Source organism: Oryza brachyantha, chromosome 12 (assembly GCF_000231095.2).
Source record: "Oryza brachyantha chromosome 12, ObraRS2, whole genome shotgun sequence".
Classification (NCBI taxonomy): domain Eukaryota; kingdom Viridiplantae; phylum Streptophyta; class Magnoliopsida; order Poales; family Poaceae; genus Oryza; species Oryza brachyantha.
Genome location: NC_023174.2, coordinates 3,798,284 through 3,810,570, shown reverse-complemented (window position 1 = coordinate 3,810,570; position 12,287 = coordinate 3,798,284).

The following is a 12,287-nucleotide window of genomic DNA, read 5'->3' as shown; positions in this document are numbered from 1 at the left end:
ATTATGAATTACAAGCCCACCTAGCTGAACTCTTTAGGCCTACAGCATCTTTTCCAATTTGTATCGCATTTTTCCGGCTTACATTTGGTTCCATCCTGCCCCCACAAGAACTTTCGACAGATTTTGTTAATTGAACTGATGATGCTTTATGGTGTTTGTAAAGCTATGAGGTGGTAGATGGGTCATCGGTGGCGCCATGAGAACCAATTTAACCAATGCTATTATGCCAGACATGTTCGGATGTGTTTGGTTTCAGGGATGGGATGAGTTGCGATAAAACTAACCCATCCCTAACCATGTTTGGTTGCTGGATGGGTAGGATGGGTTAAATTGACGAGAGGAAAATTTCTCTCAGATCCAGGTCTAACTAATCCCACCAAAACGGTAGGACGAATCTATCTTAGGACGACCATGACGCACAAAGGGAGTGTCTATTTATTTATTAAATTTATTTAAAATATATTACTTGTATAAATAATATACATCTAATTACTTTAGGTTATTTATATATTAATCCTAGTATTCAATATTTTATTTTGGATATGAGAGGTTCTCATCTCATTCCTTCGACCAAATAAAAAACAGATCCAACCCATCATATCTCATCCTTCCACCAAACAAAAAACAGGGTTTAACTCATCCATTTAACCTAACAGAAAAATAAAACCAACTCACAATCCAGGGATATATCCAACCCAACCCATCTCGTCCACGAACCAAACGCATCCTCGTGATTTAATTTGCCATGCCAATGTGCTAGTTTTGTGGCTGCCTGAAAATGTACTTACCTTAGCCTTGCTGTGGAGGAGGTAAGCCTAGATATTTAATCCAGAAATCTTTTATCTTTGCAGGGAACGCTTATAGTACCACCGAAAGGTCAATGTTGATACAGTGGATTGGCGCAGCATGGCTTTCGTACATATTTGTTTTAACTCTAGTCGCTTCACCAAAGATGGTACGTGATAGTTTCACTTCAAATTCTATCATCTTGCTCCATTGGGTTTAGGAAATCGCTATATTGTCAGCATATAGAGAGGTCCTCAAACTAGCATTTCACCCTTTTAGCTAGTTTGGTTAGCCTTCCATGTTCCCTGGCTGCATTTAGAAATGGCCTGTAGTGGGTCTATTGCTATTATGAAAAGCAATACTGATAGCAGGTCGTCTTGTCGTAGGCCACATTTATGCATGACTGATTGTCCTGATACCCTGTCTGGTAGGATTCTCAAAGAGCACAAAGTCAGGATGCTTGTAACCCAACCTCTCCACCTTGGTGTGGGAAGCCTTTCCTTCTCATGAGCCTCGCCATGTAGTCCCATCTCTCATAGAATCAAAGGCTTTTGTAATAACTAGCTTTAGGAGAAACATTGGGTTGTTTGTTCGGTGGAATTTCCATGCCAAGCCACCAACATACAATAAGGCTTCGGCGTTTGATGAATGCACTTTGTGCTTGCGAAATGATTTCATTACAACCGGAGGGTTAGTACTTTGGACATGATTTTAGATTTTTAGGTACTCCATGTACCAAGCTTATGGGTCAGTAATTGGATACTTTGTCTTCTCCTTGTGTCTTTGGGATTAGGACGACCTCAACCTTATTCATGATCCCCGTATTGTTGCATCTTAGGCTTGAGAAAGCCGTGATCTTCTTTTATTGTATTCCAAAATGATCAGTATATGTTTACGGTGAAGCCATCAGATCCTGGTGCTTTATCTACGGGCATTTGTGATATGGTTGTCCAAGTCTTTTACTTGTTAGAGGTATGATCTAAATTACAATGTGTTATATATTTGAATGAGAATTTAGAGTATTTACCACCAAATTCATTTGCTTTAACTTTTTTATCCCTCAATCTGCATACAGTCCATAATATATCATTAGCACGGCTAAGTAGTCTATTTGATACCGCTTTATATATTTCTATCTATTACATATTTACTATAATTTTATTGATACAATTTTTCTAGGCTTGTGGACAATTTTGTCCATAGGCCCACAGGCAAGATCCAAAGGCTACGTTGGCAAGGGCTCACCAGCTAATGCCTATCTTAATTTCCACGCGCACGCATTTCAAACGATTAAATGATACATAGTTAGGTAAAAAAGTTTATATGAAAGTTGTTTAAAAAAATCATATTAATTCATTTGTCAAATTTATAATAGTTAATACTAATTAATTATCTACTAATCGTATTTCTCGTTTTACGTGCACGGGTTGGCATCACTCCTACCATCACTTTAGAATTGAACGCGCCCAAAGAGAGATCGATCGATCGATTTATCCACGCACGAGGAGAGCGTTCTGTCCACGCACCGAATCAGGTGTCGTCGTCGCCCACGTCGACCCCACCGCCGCGACGTTCTTCGGCGCTGCCCACGCCATCGAGTGCTCCACCGGCCTACTACGTACCCCGCCGCCGAGCACCGCTCCACCGCGCCGCCATCATACACATAAACATCTCCAACTGAACAAAATATGATTAACTATGTGCTTCCATCGGCTAATTCATGCTGCCATCTGATCTTCCAAATGATCTATTTTGGGAGCAACTGAAAAACTAAAAAATTAAATAAAAGTAACAGCTTTGCCACCATCTTCTCTTTGGCCTGCAGTCAGTGGCGGATCCACCACCGGGGAAGCCCCCTAGCCCCTCTGCATCATTCAAGTCCCTGCTTAGCCCCGCAACAAAATTTCTGATATTACTGAAGAGAAGGAGGGCCTACAAACAATTCTCTTTCGTTTAGCTTCTCCTAAAATTTTTTTCTGGATCCACCAGTGCCTGCAGTGCCATGGAGCTCTACTTCAAACTGCATAAAAAGCAATTTTGCCGTATGATCTCATGGAAGTCTGAATGATCCATATCAGGGAAGAATGCATCCTTGCATTGCTGCACAACAGATGTAGATTGTTCATAGGACAACTCCAGAATATTTGATTTATATGTGATTGCATTTAAAAGAATCTATAATATCTTATTTGTATTATTAATTATATCGTAGCGTTAGCACGGGAATCATACTAGTGTTATTAATTTCCTAATATGACTCTGTTTTTTCTAGTAGTATTATTCAGAGTTTCATAATAAGACTCGTAGTCTTTTTCTACTAGTACTCTTAAATTTCCTCTTCATGTATCTCTTATAAGTTGCATAGGAAGCGTATGACGGTCCGTTGTATTCCTCCGTGTTATAATCATCTTCTAATAGTGGTTATGTATGACGGTGATCATGCTTTTTTTCCCACAAGGATTTTTATGTTAAAATTCCGTGTCTTCTTTGTGCCTCAGTTTTGCTAACATTACTGTCTGCTGATAAGCAATTCATGTACAGCTATTTGGATTGGCAGATTGGTGCAGCATATTGGAATTGGGACGATCCTTTTATATTATTATTTGTAGAGCTGTTGAAGAAGTTAACTGGACTAAACTTCCAAGAATTAATTAAGTATAGTCTGCCTATGTAGCGTGAGCTCTGAAACCAGGCCATCTCACTTGAAGAACGTTACTGTAGTATCCACGGACGTGCATGCTTAAAATATTTATGAAAATGAACAATGGTATAGCATGCCATTTGCGTAAACACACAATGCCTTCAAAGAACAATCAAGCCGCATGCGGCATGCCTGCCTGCAATTTTGATATTTTGGTCCTTTTAAAAAACTTATTTTATAAATAGACCCCTGAAAAAACTTATTACGTAAATGGACCGTCGTTGTATAGGACAACGCCAATGACATTGACGACGTTCTCCCGCCACATGGACATAACATTATCACTTGGAGGACGGCGTCAATGACGTTGGCGTGGTCAAAAAGGTCTATTTGTGAAATAAGTTTTTTCAAGAGACTATTTATAAAATAATTTTTTTAAAAGGACCAAAATGTCAAAATTCTAGGCATGCCTGCATGCATTGATACGCTGGATGCTCATATGATCATGTTATGTTTCTTGAGTTGCAACATCGCCGTGGACGAGGACATAGCGGCAGTGCAGACTGCAGAGCCACCAATTTCAACCTTTAGAATTCTGAGTAATGCTCCCTTCTGTTTTTAATGGTTGATGTTATTGACTTTTACCACATGATTAACTAATTATAATGTTAAAAAGCTACGTAATTATTTTTTTATTTTACTATGATTTGTTTTTGTATTATTAGTACTTTAAGCATGACTCATATTCTTATGTATTTACATAAAACACACTTGAATGACATGGATGAAAGAACATACGTAAAAAAGTCAATGACATCTAGAATTTTAATTTTTTAAAATGTTTTTAATAAAAATTTTATTACTAAATCTCTCACACTAAAATTTTCATCGTCTAAATCTTTTTGACCACGCCACCCCTCCTCGCGTGGCAAAAAGATTGTTACACCACCACCACTAGCGCAACAAAAACCACTGTCATGGTAGCTACTCAGCGTGGCAATGCAGTCTTCTCATGCTAGGCTGGATAGCGTGAGCAAAATGTTTAGATGGTAAAAATATTTATCAAGAAGGTCAGTAATAACATTATTTATTAAAAAGATTTAAGACATAAAAAATTAATTATTAAAAACCGAAGGAAGCACTTCAGAAGCTCGGTTAAGAGGAATTGCTGACTAATGCATGTGTACTTTTCAAGAAGGTGGCTAGAGGATCTTTTACTCGCTCACATAGTGTAACTTACCGGTTGTCGCTCGGGCGAAAAACCTTACTTTAATTAAAAAATTATTTTAAAAAACTTTGGTTCTTTGCATGTAATTAGGTTATGTCTGGGAATAAATCTCAATTCCAACCACACCTTGAAGCCCCAAGTCAACCTATCTAATATATATGTTTCACATTTTGAATATCCCTTCCTTGCCCCCTCAAAAACCTAGTACAAAAGAACTATTTGAAATTTCACCCTTTTACATTGCAAATCGGACAATTCCCACAAAAATTCGATTCTAGACCTACTAGAAAATAAAAAGGATTTCAATCTTCTTGGATCAATACCTCTCTTTTTCCTGCCCATGCCCAAGATCAACTCCCCTTCCCTTCCCACCTCTATTCCCTCCCCTCGGGCCGGGGCTGCCCTGCCCTAGCCAAGGCGACCCAACCTTGTAAGCATAGCCTGTAGGCCACCTTCTTCCTCCTCGGTCAATGCACACTCACTCATGCGCACCGCACAATGCTTCCCATGCATGGCTATGCGTCGAAATTTTTGGATTTTTAATTTTACTTATTAAATAATTCAAAAAATTGTTTTTTCATTTTGAAAAATCATAAATCTAACCTCATGCTGCCTTTTAGGAGAACGGAAAGACTACGTGGCATATGGCACGACGGACGCAGTGAAGGCGATGGCGGCGCGGGGTGAATTTTTTTAGTTTGGCCCCTTGCCGGCAAGGGGTTTTATGCAAAATTGTCACTCGCGTCTGATAACTGTTCGATTAACCCGCGGTTTTTATACATATATGTATAACGTATGTAATTGTTTAATCACAAGTTCTACCTTGGCTCACTGGTCATCATCCCTCTTTTCTATCCAAGAGACTAGAGGTCATTAATTTTTGGATAGAAGAGGGGAACGGTGCCCACTGAACCAAGATAGTACTTGTGATTAAAGAATTGCACACGTTTGTTAACACCAGAATTTGGGAAATTACCGTTGAAGACTAAAACGAGATTAATGACTGAATCGGATAGAAAACAGGGCAATCGGAAAAGTAGCAATTGGAATACAATTCAGACACAACTGATGGAGTTTGACTCGAACGGAAAAGGAGTCCGATTGGTCCTGGAAATCGTGCAGATAGATTCAGGAATAGATAGAGTCCGTGTAATTTAATTTTATTTAGTGGTTAGAGTTAGTTTAGGATTTTTCCTTTATCTCTAAGGGAGTTAGAGTCCGATCGGGACTTGTTTGTTATTTCTTTTTATCTATTAGGAATCGTATGTCGTGTCCAACGTGGACTACTATCCACCGAGGGTATAAATATGTATACTCGGGGTCATTGTAAATCATCTACTTCTCATAACATTGATCAATTATTTTCGGCACATCGCCACCCTCCTTCCCGAGGTTTTAACTCTGGCGGAACTTGGCACCTGACGTGGGGCTACATTGTATCAATCTTCGGTGGAGGGGCAAGTCCTACGTTATGCCGGCCACAGTAATCGTATCGGCTATATTAGAACTGTCTCGGTTCAGTCCAATCTTCTAGTTTAGTTGCGCGATTGCTAGTTATCGTATCAGTTTCAACTTAGGTTACTTTTGTATCCTAGGTTGATCTGGTCGACCATTTTGGGTGATTTAATTGGTTTGATATTTGCTATTTGACATATCAATTTGATACTGTCTCAGTTCAGTTCGATCTATTAGATTGCATCCATCAAATAGTTTATATCATATCAATATATCTTGCTCATTGTAATATCGGAGTACTAGCTGATAAACTATCAAACATTAGCTCATCAGCTTAATAGCAACCTAGATCTAGATCTGTTTAGTATATATCCTGACATTGCTAGGCATAATCTTGAACTGTCTCGGTTTGGTCCGATCTTCTATGATTACTCTTAGCAATCTAGGCTAAATATGTTATAGATCTTGGTCGTTTGTCAGTCGTTTATAGCCAATGATCTTTGCCAATCTACATGCTTATCATACTTACATCAATAGAGTTGCCGATCGTCTACTGTATTATTTTTATACCAATCGGCTTCATTTATTTAGATTGGTAATTATTTTGCGTTGCATCGGCTTACGAGGATTACATGTTAATTAATTTTGGCCGATCGTAGCAAAGGATTCATTGTTTATTTAACTACTTGAGTTTATGTATCGAATTCTCAGCCGATCCAAGCCTTCAATGGCCAATCGATTAGCCTATCGGCTAAATACTACTACATCAACATCCGATCGGCGGGATTTTTTTGTTACCTACTCGGCTCGATAGCCAATTCTTTATCTTGTCAGTTGCAGGATCAAATTGACTGGCACACTCGCGCAATCTAAGAGTTTAGGTCATGCGCTGGACCGTTCTAAGAAGTGACTCATAGTCCTTCGTGTGTGACACGTCATCAAATCACATCTTGACGTCAATAATGTTATACGTTTATGTATCAAACCGTGGTTCAATTGAAAAGTTCTCGGGCACGAGTGGTAATTTTGCAATTCCCGTGAATAACGTTCTTTTTCACGAGCGAAAAGTTCTCGAGCGCGCATCGATCCTTAATACAATGTAATTAGGATCTATTTTCTAATTCATGAAAATGAAGTATTTAGGCAAATTTGTGCAATCCCCATGACTAACATTCTTTTATAATAATCTAATAGGAATAAAAAATCTTATATACAATTAGTGGTAAATCTTGCGTGTATGTATGTATATACCATAATTATAGGAGCTATATATTGTACAAGTTTATATTTTATAGAAAGTATCTAATATATACAGAGATTTTGTCTATGCATGACATATACAAAGTTTCTAATATATTTTATCACTATAGGATAGATTAGACAATACATGTGCATATATATTAAATAAATAATTTAATTTGGACCCAAACAAGTTGTTTATTTATTTTTTGAATGACTTATGATATTGTATATTTGCAATAAAATTTTAAAAATACAAACAGTCAACCATAGGTCCGAAATTTAACGGTGCCTAAAAAAAATGGACAGAGTAGTACAAATACTACTATGTCAAAAAAATAGCTCCCACAATTACCCATGAGTTAACCTGACGCACACACGGTTATAATTTGAATAATATTGTTAACGCCAGATTTTGGCAAATAGTCGTTATGTATTGAGACACGATTGAAGACCGAATCAGATAGGAAGGCTCGAATCGGCTGGAGGCAGGAAAGCTGGGTGCGATGTGGTGGTAGCCGATACAATCCAGATCGAACAAGGATGGGAGTCCGACTGGGCCCAAAGCTTGGAGATAGGTTCGGTATTTAACTGTGGGTCCATGTAGATTAATTAGGATTTATCTCAAAGTTTGTTTAGATTCTGTTATTTAATTAGAGTCTGGACCGTGTAAAGTTAGGTAGTAGTGAATTTTTATCCGGTTAGCTATTTCTCGGTGCTATAAATATAAGTGCCCAGGGTCCTTGTAATATATCTCCAGATCAATCTAACTTGGCGCATCACCTCAAACCTTCGACTTGCTGGAGCTTTCGGCGCTGGGTTTGTCAGCTTCGCAATATAAGTTCTAGTTCGTTAAAACCCGTCGATCAACTAAGACAGAACTGTCTCGGTTAAGTCCGATCTTCTGCTTGGTTGATTGGCAGGTTGAGTCCTATTGCTATATTGATCTATTTTAGCTTGAAATAGTAACAGTGCTCGTTCAAGTCTCTATGAATCCTTCTTTTCAATCTGGTAGTGTTGTTCTAGTTTGAAATAGTAATAGCGCCTGGTTCTGTCTCGGTTTAGTCCGATCAATCTGGTTTGCTGCATCTACGTTGTCAGATTGGATCAGGGATTTTTAGAGGCTTATCGCTGGAGTTCTAGCCAGCATTATCTTGATAATGTTGGTTAAACTCCCTGATTTTCATGTTTCTATGGTTATATCATGCGAAACTATGTACTGTCTCGGTTAAGTCTGATCTATGTATATTTTGTTTGATCTGTCCATAGAAGTCCATCCGATCAGCTGAGTTTAATGGGTTAGTTGATGGATTACGCTGCTTTGCTACGTCGTTATTTGCATGCCATAATAATCGGCTGATACCATGTGTGGATGTGCCTAGATCTGTACTGTCTCAATTAGGTTCGATCTTCTAGGTCTGGTATGAATATGCATGTTATTAGTCATTATTGTTTTATGTTAATAATTAGCGTAGCATCCTAGTTTATATTCAATTATGTGTCTAGTCTTGTATCGGCTGTCAATCCCACGTGCGATAAATTCTACAATGGTCCGATCGGCTGATTAATCTTAAGACTGTCCTGATTTGATCCGATCTTTTAAGGTTAATTGGTTTGTTGGGTTGTTCAGTGTTTATTTTGCTTCTGACTAAGCCGATTGGGCATATTTACAATTATAACCACGAAATTCCTGTAAAGTCGATCGTTTAGACTATCGTCTAGAGTCATGGAACGGTATCGGCTATCCGGCCGATAGTGATTTCGGGGTTCACTGTTTTCCCATGTCATATCTTGTCAATTACAGGATCAAACTGACTGGCACGCCCAGTATTTCTGAGAATTAGGTAGAATGGTCTAAGATTGATTCCCAGGCCTACATATGTAACCGTTAATTATTATTTTCAGCGTCAACACATATACGTATGTATATATTAAAAAAATTATTTTATACTCGTTTCTTTTTTATTTGACACTATTGATTCATTCGTGTGTGTGTATATATAAACACTGAGTGAGTATTACAAATACCACCGTGTGAAAAATATCTCTCGTTATTTAATATTGTCATTTCGAACGTACATATAAATATTAGATTATATATACACATTTAAATGATACATCATTTAATTAATATCCGATTTATTTTTATTTAGCGTCATTGATTTAGCGGTCCAAGGTTGATTATTCGTGTTGACATATATAGATATAACAAATTATTTATTTATGAATTTGATTCATTATTAGTAAATGGACTATAAGAATGGTGTATAATATTCTATGTTTTCATAAAAACATTGAAAATGACGAACGATTAGATGAAGATTTGACCGAGATCTAACATGGTGGTATTTGTAATACTCCTTGTCGCATTTTATAACACGTTGAATTTTAGATCTATATTTGACCGATATTTAATGTATTAAATTTGGTGTAGGGAGAATAGATGGAAAGTGCGTGTGATTTTGGGAGCTGTTAAATAGAAAGAAAGTAGATGGAACATGGACCGTCTGATTTGATGCAAATGATTTCAGCCTTTGAAATTGTCCAATGAGTAAATCAAGTTTGTACACTATTCAGAGTTTAGCAGGACTCTCTTAGTTGAGCAGCGCTAGGCATGAAAAAAGAGCGTAGGGCTAGCTTGTGTGACTGAACTGTAGGCCCTGGGTGACATGAACAAGAGAAGAATGAGTGGCATGGGTAGATTTGAGTGGAATTGTTTTCTAATAACTTCCTGCATCTTCTTTTGTCCTCTTTTTTGAATTGGAAAAAGTTTGTTAAATGTATGTTCAAATTATGAAAATTAGCAATATGGTATTCTTAGGTACCATTGTCAACATTAAAAGTTTTTTTCCGTAGCATATCTGTTTTGGTTTAAAACATGGAAAAAATACACTTAAGGTCCCTTATCTTGTCACTCGGTTACAGAATCGTCCCTGAACCGGAAAACCAGATATAACACGTTCTTCAACTTCTAAAACCGGTGAAAACGAGGTCCCTTAATGGTTTTGTCCCCGGTTTTGACTAACGTGGCTTCTTTGACTAAGTCATCATCCTACGTAACATTGACGTGGCGCATACGTGGAAATTCGATCTAAAAAATAAAAAGAAAACATTTGATGGCGCCCACGTGGCTCCGGTCATCATCATATGGGGCCCACTTTCCGTTACACCAGAAAATAATAACAAACAATTGATGATCTCTGTGGGACCCACATGTTACCCTTCTCTCCTTCTCCCTTTCTTCTTCCTATACTCCTTTCTTCTCGGTGACATCACCCACCGCCTCGTCCGTCCTCTCGCCTCGGACCTCCCCGCCCCACGCTCCTCCCTCGCCAAACATCGGCGCGCCCACCGCACCAGCACTCCTCCCCTGCCGGTTGTGCTCCTCGGGAGGACTAGAGGAGAGGGTTCTCCTCCGGCCGCCATCGCCGCCGTCTTCGACACGCTCGTCTGGTCGACGTGCCCGTCGGCGGCGACGCACAGCACCGTGCCATGCCAGTCCGGCACGTGTGGCACGGTCAACCAGCAGCAGGTGCGCCGCTGCCGATACGTCACAGCGGCCGGTTCTGGTCTGGCCGTCAGCCGGGGTCGCGTTGCGCATGCACCGCCCACCCGTACAACCCGGTCACCGGTGAGTGCTCCACTGGCGACCTGACGAGCTTCACCACGTCGGCCAAAGCCACCAGAAACGACACCAACCTGCTGTATCTAGAGGCGTTCACCGCCGTCGACTCGTGCACGCCGTAGCAGCTTCTGGCGTCGCTCCACGCCGGCGCCAACGGAGTCGTCGTGTTCTCTCAGCGGTCACTCTCGCTGCCTTCGCAGCTCGCTGTGCAGCGCATGTCAGCAAAAATCCCTCTCAATCACTCAATCTTTGGCTAAAGTCTGAACCTGAAGAAATTCAGATGATATTCTGAATTATTCTGAAGAAACAATAAACTAACGAACAGCAATAATATTCTGAGAAACATAACAAGAGCGAGAGAGAAGTTTTGCGCTGCGTAATGCCGTGCAGCCTTTTCTTATTTTTCTTCCTCTTATTCTCCTTCACACAAATAGTTAGTTGCATGCAAATTAGACCGAATACAACGTGAGATCACATCTCAAGCTCGGTCACAACAACTACATGAAGAAACAGTAAAAATGCAGACCGAATCAAACTCCCATTCTTCAGTCTACTCTACAACATGTAGACAGCATCCAATGCAACTACTCAACTGAAAGAAAAAATATGCAAAGACATAAAAAATTCTCTTCCCGCGCAAGATTACTCCAGCTCCAGCTTCGGCAACAAAGTTCGATCGCTCTGTGTCTCCCCGGATTCGCCGTCTTCGTCACGCCGGTGTACATCGGGATACAGGATCGTGGCTTCCTCAACTACACAGAACAGAAGCCATCCTTGGTCTTGACGAACACAAGGAGCCTCGGTTACTACCTCCCATGGTTTTAAATCTCCGGCTATAGCTGCCGCTATAGCCGGAGATAGCTGCTGGAGAGGGAAACAGCTAAGCTAATTGAGTATTCCCGCTAAAATTTAGTTGCCACTAATAGTTGTGTTTAGTCGGAGATAGCCGCTAAAATAGATTTCATTTAGCTTCATTTAGCTGCTAAAATTTTGGGTGGCAAAATTTGGACATCAATTTTTGGGCCCACCAGGAATCAGTCCTACTAAAAACCTAGTCAATCTCTCATCCTATGAATTATGAACTCCCTGTATGAAATTATCAACTATGAATTTGTGGTGAACTAATTAGAGAAGAAATGTGTTAATTTTTAACCAAAATTCTGTCAATCTTTTGAACTTTTTTCAAATATTTTTTAAATCCGCTAAATACCTTAGCTATGGCTATAGCCCGCTATAGCTGATCTTAGCCATTGGAGAGTCCAACCGCTAACCAGCTTAGCCCGCTATTTAGAACCTTGCTACCTCCCTGTCAA